Source organism: Spermophilus citellus (genome assembly GCF_964194105.1).
Source record: "Spermophilus citellus genome assembly, chromosome: 7".
Taxonomy (NCBI): domain Eukaryota; kingdom Metazoa; phylum Chordata; class Mammalia; order Rodentia; family Sciuridae; genus Spermophilus; species Spermophilus citellus.
In genome coordinates this window covers 130,465,216-130,480,299 of record NC_138188.1, presented here as the reverse complement: position 1 = coordinate 130,480,299, position 15,084 = coordinate 130,465,216, and positions in this window count along the sequence as shown.

Sequence of the window (15,084 nt, the reverse complement as noted above, 5' to 3'; positions counted from 1 at the left end):
TAATGCTAATTCAACTTACCTACTAAATTAAATGATGTTCAAAATTTGAGAGCTTGTACTTATATTTATGAGGCATTGAAATACCATATTTGGGAAAGCCAGGTACAAGTTTCTTTAAGAAATTCTAAATAATAGTCATCTACGGTGTTACCTACAGAATTCTTTACATTAGTCATACTACAATGTTATCTATAAAATTCATGAAGCGCAGAGAAATTTATGTATGTAGCAACACTATATATATATATAGATATATATGTGTGTGTCTGTGTGTGAATATATATATATATATATATATATATATATATATATATATATATATATATAAGTTTGTGTTTGTGTAATTTGTCTCTTCCAAACTGTTATGGCTTCTAGTAAGTCTTCAGTATTGGACATGTTATCATGTTATTAAATACAATTTTACATGAAGTGAATTATTACATGTGCTTTAATCTTCAGTTTTAATAATCATTTCAGTAGTTTTAGTTTTGGAACTCCTTGTCATGTTTTCTTATTATGGAAATCGTTATGGTAAAATGTTCTATAAGTTACTTACCAGGAGATTTTAACTATAAAACCTCAGTGAAAGAATTTAAAGAAAGCACACAACAATGGAAAAAATTTCCATGTTCGTGGATTGGAATAATGTCTATTGCTAAAATGTTTATACTAGCCAATGGAATCCACAGAGTCAATGCAATCCCTATTAAAATATTAATGGCATTCTTTATAGAATTAGAAAGAAAACCCTAAAATTTGTATGGGAAGCATGAGAAAATTAAAGTAGTCAAAGCAAACTTGAGCAAAAAGAAAAAAAGGAGACATGAAATTATCAAATGAAATATTATTCAGTCAAAAAAGGAAAGAACAACAATCGTGCTATTTGAGTCTGTATGGCTGGAAATAGAGATAATTATATCAAATGAAATAATCCAGGCACAAAAAGACAGGTCCCATATTATCTTAATCATATGTGGAATCTAAAAAGCTGATCTCATTGAAGTTGAGAGTGGAGTGGTGGATACAAGAGGCTGGAATAGTAGTGAGATGTGGGTGAGATGGGTCAAGCTGATCAATATTTACTAAATTACAGTTAGAAATGAGAAGATCTGTCATTTTGTTGTTGACTATAGATAACAAAAATGTACTGTGCATTTCAAAAAACCAGAAAGAATTTTGAGTATTTCTTTATCAGGAAATAATAAGTGTTTAAGGAGATAAATATGTTTAACATTATTTACCTATTATATAGTATGTACATGTATAAACTATCACATGATACCTCATTAACATAAGCAAATTTAATTTATCAGTTAAAATAAATTTTTAAAAATAAATATATTTGATTTAAATAAAAATAATAAACCTTAAACTAGTAAAATCTAGTTTAGTTACTTTAATTGACCAAATCCATTCTTTTTAGTGGTTTTGAATTTTTAACAGATAATTGTTTTTAAAATTTATTTTTATTCAGCTATAATTATTGTTATTTGTTTTCCTCCTATAATAGATAAATACAGATTTTAAAATTATGCCCCAAAGCAAAAGTAAACAAACCATTATTCTGGTAATGGAGTTCCTTCTCATTCACTGATACATACATGAGTTGTATAATTATGACACCAGGTACACACAGAAAAATAGGTGTTTCTGAAGAAGATGGTGCTACTTGTTCTTTAAACTGTGTGAAGCATGGTTTTAAAAGTCAAGATTTCACTACCTATTAGAAATGTATATATGGGATTTCATAAATTGTTAGCATCACTGTTTTCTACTATCTGCCTCATTTCTGAATTTGCAATTTTTACATATTACAAACGTGCTCTCTCATTTCTCATAATTTCTCTCAAGACTCATCTATCTACTCTTATCTCAATATTTACCTATGTTGATATTTATCTCAATATTTACCTGTGTTGATATTTGGTAGAGTGTCTTTGAATTGATATTGCTGGATCTAATAAATCTTTGAATACTGATTTTAACATGTCATTAAAACATAGGGCACAGTCTTTGGGCAATATTACCTAGCAGGTAAACATGGCAATTCAAAAGAGTTTTTAGAAACACCTGTCACCACTTTCAAATTTCCATAATTTCCAGTGGTGTGAATAGCCTCTCAGTGGAGGCTGATGTTGTAATGCCACTTCTCAGCAGTAGTTCAGGACTAATGATGTGAGAAAGACATAGAGTATGCAGAACCTATTTGAATGCATTAAGCTACTTTGGAATAAAATAGAAAAAAGACCAAATAACAGAACTCTTATATTACAGACTTGAAAATTCTTTCCAAAATATTCTGATATTTTCACTGCTTCTTTCAAAAACATTTTAAACTATATTTGCATTATTATTGAAAAGTTGTGTGTATAGTCAAAAATTGTTATGTTAGGTCATATTTTCTATTCCTAATAATAAAGGTGCATTTTCCTATATACATTTATATCTTTCAAAGCTGTTGGTTTCAATATGCAATTAAAAATAATTTAGGAAAAGTTTATTTCATGCAATACTCTTCATTGACAGTGGACAAATTAGCAACTTTGACTTGAACGATTAATTTTGTATTACTGTTTAACTACTCATTCTAAAACATGAGAGCATGACTTTCAATATCATTGTCAGTTCCTATAAACTTTGCTAATCAGTCTATGCTGATCTATCTCCTTATCTTGCTTCACTTATCATTATGTCAACATATATTATTTATGTATTTACTGATTTTCTGTATACTTCCAATAAAATCTCACTTTAAGATAATAAGAAATTTATTCATATTTACTGTGCCTATCATGGAGTCAAAGAAATACACTTATTTCTCTCTCTCTCTCTCTCTCTCTCTCTCTCTCTCTCTCTCTCACACACACACACACACACACACACATACACACACGTGCACACATTCACAATCGCCTGGAGTAGTGTCTCATCTGGAGAACGTTTTGGATATAAGATCATTAGCAGGTGATCTACTTTGCACTTCACCATGAAAGTCTAGAAAATTAGAAATCAGAACTGTGAAGACTTAACTCTTGGGCTATGGGTGTCCTATTAAGGAATTTGGAGCCTGACCCCACTATATGTAGATCGGAGCCAACTTTTTCTTTTATCTGAGGCTCCGTCTCTGATTTGATATCTAGCTCCTTGATACATTTTGAGTTAACTTTTGTGGATGGCGAGAGAAAGGGATTCAATTTCATTTTGTTGCATATGGATTTCCATAGAGCCCTAATATCCAGAATGTACAAAGAACTCAAAAAATTAAACAATAAGATAACAAACAACCCAATCAACAAATGGGCCAAGGACCTGAACAGACACTTCTCAGAGGAGGACATACAATCAATCAACAAGTACATGAAAAAATGCTCACCATCTCTAGCAATCAGAGAAATGCAAATCAAAACCACCCTAAGATACCATCTCACTCCAGTAAGATTGGCAGCCATTATGAAGTCAAACAATAAGTGTTGGCGGGGATGTGGGGAAAAGGGTACACTTGTACACTGCTGGTGGGACTGCAAAATGGTGAGGCCAATTTGGAAAGCAGTATGGAGATTCCTGGGTAAGCTGGGAATGGATCCACCATTTGACCCAGCTATTGCCCTTCTCGGACTATTCCCTGAGGACCTTAAAAGAGCACACTATAGGGATACAGCCACATCAATGATTATAGCGGCACAATTCACAATAGCTAGACTGTGGAACCAACCTAGATGCCCTTCAATAGATGAGTGGATAAAAAAAATGTGGCATCTATACACAATGGAGTATTATGCAGCACTAAGAAATGACAAAATCATAGAATTTGCAGGGAAATGGATGACATTAGAGCAGATTATGCTAAGTGAAGCTAGCCAAGCCCTAAAAAACAAATGCCAAATGTCTTCTCTGATATAAAGAGAGTAACTAAGAACAGAACAGGAAGGAAGAGCATGAGGAAAAGACTAATAGTAAACAAAGACGAATGGGGGGAGAGAAAGGGAGAGAGAAGGGAAAGCATATGGAAATGGTAGGAGACCTTTAATGATACACAAAATTATAAGAGGTTATGAGGGGCAAGGGGGAGGGGGGGGAAGGGGAGAGAATTGAACAACAGCAGAGGAGGTAGAGAGGGAAGATGGGAGGGGAGGGGAGGGGAGGGGGGATAGTAGGGGATAGGAAAGGAAGCAGAATACAACAGTCACTAATATGCCATTATGTAATATTGTGAGTATGTAACAGTTGTGATTCTGCAATCTGTATCTGGGGGCAAAAATGGGAGTTCAAAACCCAATTGAGTCTAATGTATGAAAGACGATATATCATGAGCTCTGCAATGTTTTTAACAATCAATAAAAAAAAAAAGAACTGTGTAGAGTGATCACAAACTGGGATCTGTGTGCTTTGAGTGGCACAGTTGAGAAATGTTTGCATTTCTCCTTGTTAAGAACATAGCAAATATAAGAGCAATATAGACTGGTAGAAACTTGACTGCCCCCTATACTGCCAACTCAGTGTTATATTGGTAATGTCATCACCCTTTTTTGTTTTGATCAGAACTTGGTGCCTTCTGGATTGAGAAACAAAGTAGTGGTGGAATACCCGACATTTCATCATCTCCTCATATAATTTGAGATAATAAAGTGCAGGATGGAAGTACCAGTATCCATTTGTCCTGATTGACAAGGACTAGAGAGTTTCCTTGGTGCACTGTAAGAAACTGTTCCATTTCCTTGAAGTTTAATCTACATGGAATGGATTTGGGACAAGTTAATCCTTACCACTCAAGAAAATATAAAATCAATTATATCACTACCCAGTGTAGAAAAAGTACTTAGTAGAAGAGGGATGATGCTTGATAGAGGGATATAGAAAGTAGACCATGGGAATTTTTTTTTTCATTATTACAGTTTATGTATGAAGACAACTTTATAAATCCTAACAAGTTATAATAAATATTAATAAGTCATGAGTATGAAAAAGCATATATTATATTAAAAATATTTTACCAACAATGAAAAATATTTTATCAACAATAATAGGGGAAATATAAATAATGTTTCTATTTCCTCTAATAGAAACTATCATATTTAATCAAAATAATAAAGATTATATTTTATGGCTATGTAAAGCTGTTTCAATATGTCATTTTTATGAGGTTTGTGGTATGTATTATCTTTTAAAATGTGTAATTTATCAGAATTTATCTCCCAGTATAATTTATCAGAATATATCAATATCTTTCCCTCAAAACTGGGATTGACTCTTATTAAAAACTTTTTAAAATAATAAATTTGGTCCCTATTTGTTTAAAATTCATTTTTTCCAATCTTTTATTTAAACTTCCATTGGTTTAAGTGCACCAAATTAAAAAAAAAATAAGTCAGATGAATACTTTTCATACAGCATTTGATTACTTTTTAATTTCCCTTCTTCACAACATTGTACAATATCCCTTAATACAGAATCATTTTGACATTGAACCTGTGCTTTCCTATTTTATCTTTAATAAGTAAAAGGGCTTTCATGTATATCACCTTCAACCTGCCTTAGAGTAAAGAGTAAAGGTTATATCATCATGGAATTGAAAATGTCAAATATCAGAGTTAGACTCAATTAACTCTGGAAAAAGACTCTTATAAATGGGCAATCAATAACAGTAAAATTCACATAATAGACCCCCAAATATTTATATTCAAGGTTTTTAATTTTTTAAAAGGAATATACCATTGTATGAATTTCAGATAAATAACAGAAAGAAAACATATGGAGTTCACTAATATGAGACCAATTTAATACAGGTTCATTATTAAAATTTATATGGACATGTATTTCCTTTATCAATGTATACTTTGTGTTAAAAGCATAAATTAAAAAGTGATTATGCAACAATTTGAATTCCAGAATAATAGCAAAGCATCAGACATTGTATTCTAGGAATTGCTACTGTTTTTTTTTTTTTTTAATTTTAGTATTGACTTAGGATTTTTAAGAAAAGCAAGTTGATAATTTTCTTCAATCATGACTTCCTTTTCTTTCTCAAACAGAGTCCTGGAAACTAGAAAGGTGGTGTTTGATGTCTGAGGCACTCAATAACTTTGACCTTTGTCTTATTTTCTTTTACAAAGTTGTACATCAGGGATTCATCTTTCAGTAAGACAACTATTTTGGTATTCACATATTCACTATATATTAACATTAGCCTAAAAATTCCCAAGTAAATAAATGAATAAATAATTCCATACATACTCAAGAAGACATTTACAGGGTTCCTGGGTATTTTCAATATTTAATAAAAATAAATAGAATGAATTGGGTCATAATGACTTCCCAGTTCAATGAATGTTACTGGCAATGTGTGGCTTTTTTTAGAGAACTTGGAGTCTTGAATGTTTCCTTATCCAGTGTTACAATAGGGCTGTGTTATTAAACCATTTTTTTCATTTCTTTGATTTAATTGCTTAACTGATTTTGGAAATTTTAAATTCTTTGGAGAAAATGCTAATGAAAAGACTTTTGTATTACTTAGAATCTCAAAAACTGAATTCATTAAATACTGGATATGTATTGCCTTTCTAGGCTTTCATTGAAGGTTACAACAAAACAGCTAACAGAAATTTCACTTGTCAAAAAAGTGAAGAATGTTGACACTACTGATATTGAATTGAATATTAAAATAAAATACACAAGATGAACAATATCAACATATAAAATATTGATAATGTAGTCAGCACTTGAGTAGATGATGACCAAATTTGGGTTTACTAAAACAATTCAATCTGAGATAAGAGCAAAATAAAAACAAATGCAAAAGTAATATATATATATATATATATATATATATATATATATATATATATTCATTCTGCTGTACTTGAAATATGAGTGATAAATATGCTTTAAAATAAATTATCTTGTTGTCCATATATATGTTATGGACCTTATTTCTTAGTTCACATCTTTTAATTTATTTTATTATTTATTATATATGCATACATATATTTATCTCTAAAATACTCATTTTAAAAATTTATACTCAAACATTTACATACATTTTCAGAGAAAAATAACTAAGATTAAATATTGCTAATTCCTAGTTCTACAATTCTGAGAGAATAACTGAACTAGTTACTTGAATTGACCTAGGATATGCACAGAAATAATGTAAGCAAAATATCATTTGAAACACATTAAACTTCTATAAAATGAGAAAAATACTAGTTCCCTAGAAAGTATTTCTGCACATTTTTAGATTACTGACGACCAATAATGTTTTCTAAATGGACATACTAGAAATCTAGTTTAGATTACCACATGTGTTTTTTACTCTGCATATTTATGGACAATAAGATAATTTATTTTAAAGCATATTTATCACTCATATTTCAAGTACAGCAGAATGAAATCATCTGTAGTTAATATTTGTTAGTATATTTACTCCTTGATCCCCTGCCTGGTGCAAAAAAAATTCTAGTCCCCCTAGCAGCATTATGTTATGAAATCAGACAGCTTAATATTAAGACAAATTCCTTTTGGATTCCCTAAGCTACTGAATGGATCTAATTCTTTTACAAAGATCAGAAAAGTATTAATTATTTGGCACAACTGGCTAAACTAGAGGATTTGGATCCTCAGAGATATCCTGGAAAATAAATTTGTGAAAGCATTCTAGGAACTTCAATAAGATAATTTTCTATCAGAAAATCGCCTTAGATGTTTCATATATCAAAAAATGTTGGCATAAAATATCAAAGCAAAAATTTTCTACTATAAGAATATTCAACCTCGTTTATTCAGGGACAGACTATTTGAAGAATCTATAAATTATCACTGTTTAAAGTTATTAATTTCAAGTTTCCATTTTATATAGAAAAGACCTACATACAACAGTACTCAAGGGTGTAACTGACGCCCCTGGCATTTAAACTGACCAGGGTACTTGGAATTCAAGAGGTCATCATTATGTACTTCATGAAACACTTGCTGCCTTTTCTTCAGAGTTTCTTCTTTATGTTTATTGATGGTTAAAATGCTTCTCTCAAAATACAGCATGTGATATGAAACCCTGTTTTGCTGTAGCTAAATGATAATTTGATCCCTGAAATTTGAAAGCAAATTATATAATTTACCAGCCATACATTAACATCAGCCAATTCTCAATGTTAATGGAGGCAAAATTATATATAAAAATTTTCAATTACTTCAATGGTAACAAACAACTCTAACTCAATTTTCAAGGATAAGATTTTATATAACTTCAACAAGAATAACAGATATTTTCAAAATCATTTTAATATAAAGGAAAACATAGAGTATGTGATTTTCCCCAAATATGTGTATTTGAATAAATATTTTCCAATCAACATAATATAGTAACCACAAGAGTAGTTCACAAATGAATTTGGATACTACTTAAAAACATCTATAAGTAAAGGAGATAAAACAAAATCAAATAAAATTTAACATAATAAATCACTGAGAAAATATTTCAATTATGTCCCTAATACTCTTGGCTTAATTTTTTCTTGCAACTTATTTTTAGCGTTTTATTATTTAAAGACACTCATTTACAAAATATCCATGTAATAATATATTTATCTCCAAAGTCTTATTTTCCAAATATTTTTAACATATTGCAGAAAAATAAACTAGGCTAATATTAAATATTGGTGAATTTTTCAGTTCAAACATGAAAGAAGATACCTCAGTTGCATCTATTTAAAATATTAAGTGAATGGCTTCTTAAACTATATAAAGTTAGGAATTATCTACCTAACAGAAAATATTTTCTGTTATCTACCTAACAGAAAAATATTTTCAAATATCTATATTAAATATATATGCATACATAAATACAGTGTGTGGACTCTTAAATGCTGAATTGTAGGCATACTTTCTAGCCTCTACAAAGTTGTGAAGCCCAGGGGAATGAATACCCAGCAGATGGCTACGTAAACACAGCCCTCAGATAGTTGAGTAGTTCCTTTACATTGCCATCTGCCATGTAATACTCTCAGAGATTGAAATCTTTCAACTAGAAAATGTTCTGCCAAGATTTCACAATGCCTATCAGCCCAACTAACAGGTAAGAAGAATTTTGCAATGGATGAAAAGTCTCTAAAATGTTTGTTAATATAAATTTTCTAGAAAACAATTATTAATATATTTAAAGTTAATTAAATGTATCACTATGTCAAGCTTTAGTAGAACAACTACATTTACATTTGCATAGCCATCTGCTAGTATTTGCATAGTCATTCCTCCTGGGTTGCAAAAACCTATTCCACAAAGATCACAGTATTTGTCAGTGCAGTTGCACACCTGTCAATCAGTCCTGGTCTCCAAAGACTCAGAAAATAAATGTAGAGAAGAAAAGAAATAAAGTTAGTTGTTTCAACATATGAGAAGTGATTGATAATTTCAATCAACAATTGAATATTTTAGGTGTTTTGATACACAGACTTTTATTAAGTTATTAAAACCATTACAGATATTTCTTTCACATTATTTTAAATTTGGTAAAACATTTTTTCCATATGAAATAAGTGTTGAGAGAGAGTTATAATGAAGTTTTATAGGAAAATATGTTTTCTTATCTACTTTACCATCTAAAATATATATAATTTTCCTATGATGCAGTGCAAATTAAACATACATATCTGATGGCAGAAGGAGACCCTCAAAAAAGTTGCTGGTTGATGTGGTAACTCAAGTCCAAAGGGACTCTAAAGCAGAACTTCTTAAAAAAAATTGAGGAGGTGTACACAATTTTGATAATTTGCATATCACAATTACCACATTATGTCATGGACTATAAGTGTTCCCTTTATTATTGAAAATAGTGCTTTTAAATTTAGTCAAGTTAGAGAACCATTTACAGAAAAGTCAAAATCAACAAAAAACAAACAAAAAAAATACTCATCCTTCGAATCTATTCCTTTGAAACCAAGTTCAATATAAAGATGCCAACTGATAATATTATGTAAAGACACTGTACCTCCAAAAACAATTACAGAATTTTTTGTTGTTATTATAGAAATAAAAAAAAATATACAAACTGATTCTAAAATGTATGTTGAAAATGCAAACATATCACAATAGCCTAACAATCGTAAAGAAGAGCCAATTTAAGAAATCTTGGTTTCAAATATCAAGAGTTAGTATAGGGTTCTGTAGTTTTCATTGTATAAATCTTTCACCTCTTTTGTTAGGTTGATTCCCAAGTATCTTCTTTTCTTTGAGAATATTGTGAATGGAGTGGTTTTCCTTATTTCCATTTCAGAGGTTTTGTTGCTGATATACAGGAATGCCTTTGATTTATGCGTGTTGATTTTATAACCTGCCACTTTGCTGAATTCATTTATTAACTCTAGCAGCTTCTTTGTAGACTCTTTTGGGTCTGTTAAGTACATTATCATGTCATCCGCAAATAGCGATAATTTAATTTCTTCTTTTCCTATTTTTATGCCTTTAATTTCTTTTTTTTTTTCAGAGTAGAAATTAGAAGTTTATTAAAGGACAGCAGAAAAGACTTCTCCCGGAGGAAGAAGGGGATCCAAGAGGTGGAATCACCCTTTAATTTCTTTTGTCTGTCTAATTGCTCTGGCTAGTACTTCCAGAACTAAATTGAATAGAAGTGGTGATAGAGGGCATCCCTGTCTTGTTCCAGATTTTAGAGGGAATGCCTTCAGTTTTTCTCCTTTTAGGATGATGCTAGCCTGAGGTTTAGCATATATAGCTTTTACAATGTTGAGGTAAGTTCCTGTTATCCCTAGTTTTTCTAGTGTTTTTTTTATTGATTATTTAAAGCATTACAGAGCTCATGATATATCATCTTTCATACATTTGACTCAAATTGTGTTTTGAACTCCCATTTTCACCCCAAATACAGATTGCAGAATCACATCTGTTACATATTCACATTTTTACATAATGCCATATTAGTGACTGTTGTATTCTGCTACCTTTCCTATCCCCTACTATACCCCCTCCCCTCCCATCCCCTCCCCTCCCCTCCCATCTTCCCTCTCTACCTCCTCTGCTGTTGTTCAATTCTCTCCCTTTTTTCCCTCCCCCTTGCCCCTCATGACCTCTTATAATTTTATGTATCATTGAAGGTCTCCTACTATTTCCATGTGTTTTCCCTTCTCTCTCCGTTTCTCTCCCCCCATTTTTCTTTGTTTACTGTAGTCTTTTCCTCATGCCCTTCCTTCCTGTTCTGTTCTTAGTTGTTCTCTTTATATCAAAGCAGACATTTGGCATTTGTTTTTTAGGGCTTGGCTAGCTTCGCTTAGCATAATCTGCTCTAATGCCATCCATTACCCTGCAAATTCTATGATTTTGTCATTTCTTAGTGCTGCATAATACTCCATTGTGTATAGATGCCACATTTTTTAATCCATTCATCTATTGAGAGTCATCTAGATTGGTTCCACAGTCTAGCTATTGTGAATTGTGCCGCTATAATTTTTCTAGTGTTTTGAACATAAAGGGATGCTGTACTTTGTCAAATGCTTTTTCTGCATCCATCGAGATGATCATATGGTTCTTGTCTTTAAGTCTATTGATGTGGTGAATAGCATTTATTGATTTCCGTATATTGAACCAGCCTTGCATCCCAGGAATGAATCCTACTTGATCATGGTGCACAAGTTTTCTGATATGTTTTTGTATTTGATTCGCCAGAATTTTATTGAGAATTTTTGCATCCAAGTTCATTAGATATATTGGTCTGTAGTTTTCTTTCTTTGAAGTATCTTCATCTGGTTTGGGGATCAAAGTGATGTTGGCCTCATAGAATGAATTTGAAAGAGCTCCTTCTTTTTCTATTTCTTGAAATAGCTTGAAAAGTATTGGTATTAATACTTCTTTGAAGGTTTTGTAGAACTCTGCTGTATACCCATCCGGTCCAGGGCTTTTCTTGGTTGGTAGTCTTTTGATGGCTTCTTCTATTTCTTCCTTTGTTATTGGTCTGTTTAAATTGTGTGTGTCTTCCTGTCTCAATCTGGGCAAATCATATGCCTTAAGAAATTTATCAATATCTTCACTATCTTCTATTTTATTGGAATATAGGGTTTCAAAATACTTTCTAATTATCTTCTGTATTTCTGTAGTGTCTGTTGTGATATTGCCTTTTCATCCCTAAAGAGAGAGATAAAAGAAGATCTCAGAAGATGGAAAAATGTACCCTGTTCATGGATAGGCAGAACTAACATCATCAAAATGGCGATATTACCCAAAGTTCTCTACAGGTTTAATGCGATGCCAATCAAAATCCCAACGGCATTTCTTGTAGAAATAGACAAAGCAATCATGAAATTCATATGGAAAAACAAAAGACCCAGAATAGCAAAATCAATTCTAAGCAGGAAGTGTGAATCTGGAGGTATAGCGATACCAGAGGTCAAACTGTACTACAAAGCAATAGTAACAAAAACAGCATGGTACTGGTACCAAAACAGGCAGGTCGACCAATGGTACAGAATAGATGACACAGAGACTAATCCACAAAGTTACAACTATCTTATATTTGATAAAGTGGCTAAAAGCATGCAATGGAGGAAGGATAGCATCTTCAACAAATGGTGCTGGAAAAATTGGAAATCCATATGCAACAAAATGAAATTGAATCCCTTTCTCTCGCCATCCACAAAAATTAACTCAAAATGGATCAGGGAGCTAGATATCAAATCAGAGACACTGCGTCTGATAGAAGAAAAAGTTGGCTCCGATCTACATATTGTGGGGTCGGGCTCCAAATTCCTTAATAGGACACCCATAGCCCAAGAGTTAATAACAAGAATAAACAAATGGGACTTACTTAAACTAAAAAGTTTTTTTTTTTTTTTCTCAGCAAGAGAAACAATAAAAGAGGTAAATAGAGAGCCTACATCCTGGGAACAAATTTTTACCCCCCACACCTCAGATAGAGCCCTAATATCCAGAATGTCCAAAGAACTCAAAAAATTAAACAATAAGATAACAAATAACCCAATCAACAAATGGGCAAAGGACCTGAACAGACACTTCTCAGAGGAGGACATACAATCAATCAACAAGTACATGAAAAAATGCTCACCATCTCTAGCAATCAGAGAAATGTAAATCAAAACCACCCTAAGATACCATCTCACTCCAGTAAGATCGGCAGCCATTATGAAGTCAAACAACAATAAGTGTTGGCGAGGATGTGGGGAAAAGGGTACACTTGTACACTGCTGGTGGGGCTGCAAAATGGTGAGGCCAATTTGGAAAGCAGTATGGAGATTCCTGGGAAAGCTGGGAATGGATCCACCATTTGACCCAGCTATTGCACGTCTCGGACTATTCCCTGAGGACCTTAAAAGAGCGCACTATAGGGATACGGCTGCATCAATGATTATAGCGGCACAATTCACAATAGCTAGACTGTGGAACTAACCTAGATGCCCCTCAATAGATGAATGGATAAAAAAAATGTGGCATCTATACACCATGGAGTATTATGCAGCACTAAGAAATGACAAAATCATAGAATTTGCAGGGAAATGGATGGCATTAGAGCAGATTATGCTAAGCAAAGCTAGCCAAGCCCTAAAAAACAAATGCCAAATGTCTGCTTTGATATAAAGAGAACAACTAAGAACAGAACAGGAAGAGCATGAGGAAAAGACTAATAGTAAACAAAGATGAATGGGGGGAGAGAAACGGAGAGAGAAGGGAAAGCATATGGAAATGGTAGGAGACCTTCAATGATACATAAAATTATAAGAGGTCATGAGGGGCAAGGGGGAGGGAAAAAAAAGGGAGAGAATTTAACAACAGCAGGGGAGGTAGAGAGGGAAGATGGGAGGGGAGGGGATGGGAGGGGAGGGGGTATAGTAGGGGATAGGAAAGGTAGCAGAATACAACAGTCACTAATATGGCATTATGTAAAAATGTGAATGTGTAACAGATGTGATTCTGCAATCTGTATTTGGGGTGAAAATGGGAGTTCAAAACACAATTTGAGTCAAATGTATGAAAGATGATATATCATGAGCTCTGTAATGCTTTAAATAATCAATAAAAAAAGAGTTAGTATAAATATGCATTCATCTCCTGATATCCAATCTCTTGATTGGTTTCAGAACCATCTGTGGATACCAAAATCTGCAGATGCTCAAGTACCTTATAATAGTGCAGTATATACAGCTCCTTTATATTTACAACCATCACTAGATTTCTTAGAATACCTGATAATATATGAACTCTATAAAAATAGTTGCTATTTTGTATGTGTAAGGAATAGTGAGAACAAAAAATAGTTTGCATATGTTCAAAAACATTTTTTAAAAGTATTTTGAAATTATTGTTGGTTGAATCCCTGGATGTGGAACCCACAAATATGAATAGTCAGTGGCATGGCAATTAAGACAGTGTAGTTTTACAATAAGGATAGATAATAAAGAAACAGAAATGCAGTGAATATTTTAGGTGTGAGTTAGGTTGGATATTGATACTGCATGTGTTTCCCAACTGAATTTTTCATAATATTATAATCTTTTTTAAATATATATTTTTAGATATTGATAGACCTTTATTTTATTCCTTTATTTATATGCGATGCTGAGAATCGAACCCAGGACCTCACACATGCTAGGCAATTGCTCATACCACTGAGCCACCATTCTTAATAGTATATTTTTATAAACAGAACTCCATAATTTTAGTAGAGTCCAATGTCTTAATCTTTTATGTTTAGTGATTTTTGTGTACTGTCAAAAAAAAAATGAAGATAATTAACTTTCTAATCGAAGTATTATGTTCACAATTTACGTTGGTTTGCCATTAGTCTTAAGCTATGTATTTATTTGTCTGATTAATGTTAGGGGTCATTGTTTCTGTCTTTTGTTTTTTCTTACATGTGTCAAATTGATGAAGCACTATTTATTTCTTAAAACAATAGCATCCTGCATAATTGCAGAGATATCTCTGTTACAAACAATATCAATAAGCAGACTGTATTTCAGATTGTATAGAAAGATAAAACTCTAAATGAGAAGTCTTGAAACCTAGGATGCCAGTAGCCAATAGGAGTGAAGACTTTTCAAAGGAAGACCGATCAATAGATTTTAGAAATTT